Source organism: Triticum dicoccoides, chromosome 7A, assembly GCF_002162155.2.
Source record: "Triticum dicoccoides isolate Atlit2015 ecotype Zavitan chromosome 7A, WEW_v2.0, whole genome shotgun sequence".
Taxonomy (NCBI): Eukaryota; Viridiplantae; Streptophyta; class Magnoliopsida; order Poales; family Poaceae; genus Triticum; species Triticum dicoccoides.
The window spans coordinates 499,022,428-499,029,239 of NC_041392.1; positions in this window are offsets into that span (position 1 = coordinate 499,022,428).

A 6,812-nucleotide genomic window follows, 5' to 3' on the forward strand; every position below is an offset into this window, starting at 1 on the left:
TAATTACGATCAAGATGAACAAGATGCATATGATAAAACTTCTGATGGAATTCCAATTTCAACCGTTTGTAGTACCATGATCCCATATCATCACATAGCCTATACCATGTCAATGCATCTTCCTTCAAAGATAAAGGGAAGACCTTCTTCTTGATAACATCATCGGGCATACCTACAAGCATAAATAATCCAAAAACTTCATCCACATAGATTAAGTGTAAGTCGGGATGCAATGTTCCATCTCCTGCAAAAGGATTAGCTAGCAGTTTCTCTATCATACCCGAACGAATTTCAAAGTAAACATTTTCATTTTCAGTAGGTTGAGGAGCAACTATTTTCTCTACCGGTCGGGGTGAAGATACCCCGAACAAGCCCCTCAAAGGATTACTTTCCATAGTAACAAGTGACAGTAAATTTCAGCACACTATATAAATTTTCCTTACCAAAGGCGCTTCATTCCCCGGCAACGGCGCCAGAAAAGAGTCTTGATGACCCACAAGTATAGGGGATCTATCGTAGTCCTTTCGATAAGTAAGAGTGTCGAACCGAACGAGGAGCAGAAGGAAATGATAAGCGGTTTTCAGCAAGGTATTCTCTGCAGGCACTGAAATTATCGGTAACAGATAGTTTTGTGATAAGGTAATTGGTAACGAGTAGCAAGTAATAAAAGTAAATAAGGTGCAGAAAGATGGCCCAATCCTTTTTGTAGCAAAGGACACGCCTGGACAAACTCTTATATGATGTAAAGCTCTCCCGAGGACACATGGGAATTATCATCAAGCTAGTTTTCATCACGATCATATGATTCGCGTTCGGTACTTTGATAATCTGATATGTGGGTGGACCGGTGCTTGGGTACCGTACTTACTTGGACAAGCATCCCACTTATGATTAACCCTTATTGCAAGCATCCGAACTACAACAGAAGTATTAAGGTAAACCTAACCATAGCATGAAACATATGGATCCAAATCAGCCCCTTATGAAGCAACGCATAAACTAGGGTTTAAGCTTCTGTCACTCTAGCAACCCATCATCTACTTATTACTTCCCAATGCCTCCCTCTAGGCCCAAGCAATGGTGAAGTGTCATGTACTCGACGTTCACATGACACCACTAGAGGGATGACAACATACATCTCATCAAAATATCGAACGAATACAAAATTCACATGACTACTAATAGCAAGACTTCTCCCATTTCCTCAGGAACAAACGTAACTACTCACAAAGCATATTCATGTTCATAATCAGAGGGGTATTAATATGCATAATGGATCTGAACATATGATCTTCCACCAAGTAAACCAACTAGCATCAACTACAAGGAGTAATCAACACTACTAGCAACCCACAGGTACCAATCTGAGGTTTGCATACAAAGATTGGATACAAGAGGTGAAGTAGGGTTTGAGATGAGATGGTGCTGGTGAAGATGTTGATGGAGATTGACCCCGTCCCGATGAGAGGATTGTTGGTGATGATGATGGTGATGATTTCCCCCTCCCGGAGGGAAGTTTCCCAGCAGAACAGCTCCGCTAGAGCCCTAGATTGGTTCTGCCAAGGTTCCGCCTCGTGGCGGCGGAGTCTCGTCCCGAAAGCTTGCTTCTGATTTTTTTCCTCGATGAAAGACTCCATATAGCAGAAGATGGGCATCGGAGGGCCACCAGGGGGCCCATGAGGAAGGGGGTGTGCCCAGGGGGTAGGGCGCGCCCCCCACCCTCGTGGCCAGGGTGTGGCCCCCCTCTGGAACTTCTTGCGCTCAGTATTTTTTATATATTCTGGAAATAGCTTCCATGAAGTTTCAGGACTTTTGGAGTTTTGCAGAATAGGTCTCTAATATTTGCTCCTTTTCCAGCCCTGAATCTCAGCTGCCGGCATTCTCCCTCTTTATGTAAACCTTGTAAAATAAGAGAGAATAAGCATAAGTATTGTGACATAATTTGTAATAACAGCCCATAATGCAATAAATATCGATGTAAAAGCATGATGCAAAATGGACGTATCAGAGTTCGGCGTCCGAAGACTAGGAGTTAACCCCTGCCGGACTCGCCATCCCCACTACAGATTCATCGGGGAGCCTGGACGCAAGCACGGCGTTCGAAGACCAGGATCTCGCCCTGGCCGGACTCGTGCCTCGTCTCACCGCGGCTGTGGAGGTCAACTCTGAAGAAACCTCATATGCCAATCCGACCATCCTCACCTTGTTAAACAAGGCTACTGATCGGATCCACATGATGACTATCATCGACAACCCGCCCTCGGCTCATGTTCGACGGAGCCTTGAGGTAGGACACAGGGAATTTTACGTCCCACCCTCCACCCACTTAATAGCCACTGTCGAAGACTTAACCGACATGCTGGACTATGCCCCCGAGGAGGTCGACGACATGGACGACGGCTGCGAAGCCACGACCCATATGGACATCGCGCCTCCCGTCATTGGCCGATGAACGGACACTTCCACCTATGACGTCTACATGGTGGACACCCCCCAGGATGACGGTGATGGTGCTAATGGGGATGGCACCCCTAGAAGGGACAGTAGCAAACCTAGAGAGGAGCCCCCCAAATGCCGGAGACAACGCTGATGATCTAAGGGACAACACAGTAGGGAATGAAAAACATGCACTGGGGAGGGCGACACTCTGGACAACGCGAAAGACCTCGGCTACCCTGCCCCCGAGAACCAGTCTGCTGGCTTAGAGGGGCATATGGGCCAATACAACACCGAGGACCCCGATGACTCCAAAGATAGCAATTACATGCCTCTCTCCGAAGAGGAAGTCAGCCTTGGAGCTGAAGATTTTATCGTCCCACAAGATCCACTGGAACTGGAGCAGTTCAAGCAACAGCTAGTAGCTACGGCGCGAAGCTTGAAGAAGAAGTAATGGATAAAAGCCGAACAAGACACCCTCAATGACAGAAGGACGAAAGTCCTAGAAGCCGAAGAAGGGTATGGCTATGAACGACAAATAAAGAGCTATCCTAAGCGCAAACAGTTGCCACAATTCGATGACGAGGCCTTCGAGCCCGTACCGCCCAGACAAACTCAAGGCGACCAACCCGACCGCCCCCCTCGACGAAGGGACAAGGCCGGCTGGAGAGCCCGAATACCCACCTGCCCCCCTCGCCATAAAGGCAAGAAGGCGGCACAACCAACATATCAATATGATCTACGAGACGACCTGGCCGCTAGAGAAGGTTAGTCAAGGTCCATTTACGGATCAAGAGGTTACCCTCCCGAAATAAGAGATGGATACCAAGCATGGCTTGACCGAAACGATAGAGTTCGGGATCAACGCCGGGCACGGATGGAATCCAAGGTTCGACCCGATGTGGCCCGAATTGAAGGAAATATGCCCTAGAGGCAATAATAAAGTTGTTATTTTATATTTCCTTAATCATGATAAAGGTTTATTATTCATGCTATAATTGTATTGATTGGAAACTGAAATACATGTGTGCATACATAAACAAATACCGTGTCCCTAGTAAGCCTCTACTAGACTAGCTTGTTGATCAAAGATGGTTAAGCTTTTCTAACCATAGACATGTTTTGGCATTTGATAACGTGATCACATCATTAGGAGAATGATGTGATAGACAAGACACATCCGTTAGCTTAGCATATGATTGTTTAGTTTATTGCTATTTCTTTCTTAATGTCAAATACATATTCCTTCGACTATGAAATTATGCAACTCCTGGATACCGGAGGAATACCTTGTGTGCTATCAAACATCACAACATAACTGGGTGATCATGCTCTATAGGTATCTCCGAAGGTGTTTGTTGAGTTGGCATAGATCGAGATTAGGATTTGTCACTCAGTGTATTGGAGAGGTATCTCTGGGCCCTCTTGGTAATAGACATCATAAGTAGCCTTGCAAGCAAAGTGACTAAGGAGTTAGTTACAAGATGATGTATTACAGAACGAATAAAGAGACTTGCCGGTAACGAGATTGAACTAGGTATGAAGATACCGACGATCAAATCTCAGGCAAGTAACATACCAACAGACAAAGGGAATTACTTATGTTGTCATTAGGTTCGACCGGTAAAGATCTCCGTAGAAAATGTAGGAGCCAATATGGGCATCCACGTTCCGCTATTGGTTATTGACCGGAGAGGTGTCTCAGTCATGTCTACATTGTTCTCAAACCCGTAGGGTCCGCACGCTTAACGTTCATTGATGATATAGTGTTATATGAGTTATATGATTTGGTGACCGAATGTTGTTCGGAGTCCCGGATGAGATCACGGGCATGACGAGGAGCTCTGGAATGGTCCTGAGGTAAAGATTGATACATAGGACGATACTATTTGGACACTGGAAGAGTTTCGGAGTGCATCGGGTAGTCATCGGATCACCGGAAAGGGTTCCGGACACCCCCGGGAGGTCTATGGGCCTAATGGGCCAAGGGGAGGGACACACCATCCCACAAGGGGGCTGACACGCCCTCTCCCTGGCCGCCGACCCTAGGGGAAGGAAAGGGGGAGGGTTGGCCCCTCCTTCCTTTCCCTCCTCATGTGAGAAAGGAAAGGGGGGCACCACCTCCCCCTGCCTTCCCCCCGCATACAAACATGGCAGGGGGCACGACTAGGGTCAGGAGCCCAAGTGGGATTCGGCCTACTTGGGGCGCCTTCTCGCTGCCTCCCCTCCCCCGCCTATATATATTTGGGAGGGGGCACCACACATAGCCCACGACAATCTCTTAGCCGTGTGTGGTGCCCCTCTCCACAGTTTCCTCCCTCGGTCATATTTTGGTAGTGCTTAGCTGAAGCCCTGCGGAGATAGCATCACCACCACTGTCACCACGCCGTCGTGCTGCCGGAACTCATCCACTACTTCGCCGTCTTGCTGGATCAAGAAGGCGAGGACGTCATCAAGCTGAACGGGTGCTGAACACGAGGGTGTCATACGTTCGGTACTCGCTCGGTTGGATCATGAAGAAGTTCGACTACATCAACCACATTACTAAATGCTTCTGCTTACGGTCTATGAGGGTACGTAGACAAACTCTCCCCTCTCGTTGCTATGCATTTCCATGGATAGATCTTGCGTGTGTGCAGATTTTTTTTTGTTTTACATGCAATGTTTCCCAACAGTGGCATCCGAGCCAGGTCTATGCATAGATGATATGCATGTGTAGAACACAAAGAGTTGTGGGCGGTGATAGTCATATTGCTTGCCACCAACATTTTATTTTGATTCGACAGTATTGTGGGCTGAAGAGGCCCGGACCAACATTACATGTCCACGCACATGAGACTGGTTCCACCAACTGACATGCAACTTGTTTTGCATAAAGGTGGCTGGCGGGTGTCTGTTTCTCCTACTTTAGTCGAATAGAATTTGACTACGGCCGGTCCTTGAAAAAGGTTAAGACAGCAAACTTGATAAATCACCGTTGTGGTTTTTCCGTAGTTAAGAATGGTTCTTGCTAGAACCCCGTAGCAGCCACATAAAACTTGCAACAACAAAGTAGAGGGCGTCTAACTTGTTTTTGCAGGGCATGTTGTGATGTGATATGGTCAAGACGTGATATGATATACGTTGTTGTATGAGATGATCATGTTTTGTAATATCGACAACTGGCGGCAGCCTTAGGGTTGTGTCTTAATTATTGTATGAAATGCAAGCACCATGTAATTTCTTTACTTTATCGCTATGCGTTAGCAATAGTTGTAGAAGCAATAGTTGGCAAATCGACCTCGATGCAACGATGAAGATCAAGGTGTCGAGCCAGTGACGATGGAGATCACGATGATGCTTTGGAGATAGAGATCAAAAGCACAAGATGATGATGGCCATATCATGTCACATATTTTGATTGCATGTGATGTTTATCCTTTATGCATCTTACTTTGCTTAGAACGACGGTAGCATTATAAGATGATCCCTTCACTAAATTTAAAGATAAAAGTGTTCTCCCCGAGTATGCACCGTTGCCAAAGTTTGTCGTTTCGAAGCACCTCGTGATGATCGGGTGCGATAGACTCTACATTCACATACAACAGGTGTAAGACAGTTTTGCACATGCAGTATACTTGGGTTAAACTTGATGAGCCTAGCATGTATAGACATGGTCTCGGAACACTGGAGACCGAAAGGTCGAATGTTAGTCATATAGTAGATACGATCAACATAGATATGTTCACCATTGATGACTACCCCATCTCTGTGATGATTGGACATGGGTTAGTTGATTTTGATCATGTATCACTTAGATAACTTGAGGGATGTTTATTTAAGTGGGAGTTCATTAGTAATTTGACTAATTGAACTTCATTTATCATGTATTTAGTCTTAATAGTTTTGCATATCTATGTTGTAGATCAATGGCTCGAGCTACCGTTCCCCTAAATTTTAATGCGTTCCTAGAGAAAGCTAAGTTAAAAGATGATGGTAGCAACTACACGGACTGGATCCGTAACTTGAGGATTATCCTTATTGCTGCACAGAAGAATTGTGTCCTTGATGCACCGCTAGGTGACAGACCTACTGTTGGAGCTACTGCAAGTGTTATGATCGTCTGGCAGGCTCGATCTGATGACTACTCAATAGTTCAGTGTGCCATGCTTTATGGCTTAGAACCGGGACTTGAAAGATGTTTTAAACGTCATGGAGAATATGAGATCACTACCGCAGGATGCTGCTAACGCGACACTACGATCAGAGACCCTTCGACGAAACTGTCTGCGATGCAATAATCGCAAACGGTGGTGTGAAAGAACTGTCAAAAAGGTGCAAAACGTTTGCGATGGAGGAGACATCAAGCAAGGTTCAGATTTTAGTTGCGTCTGTGA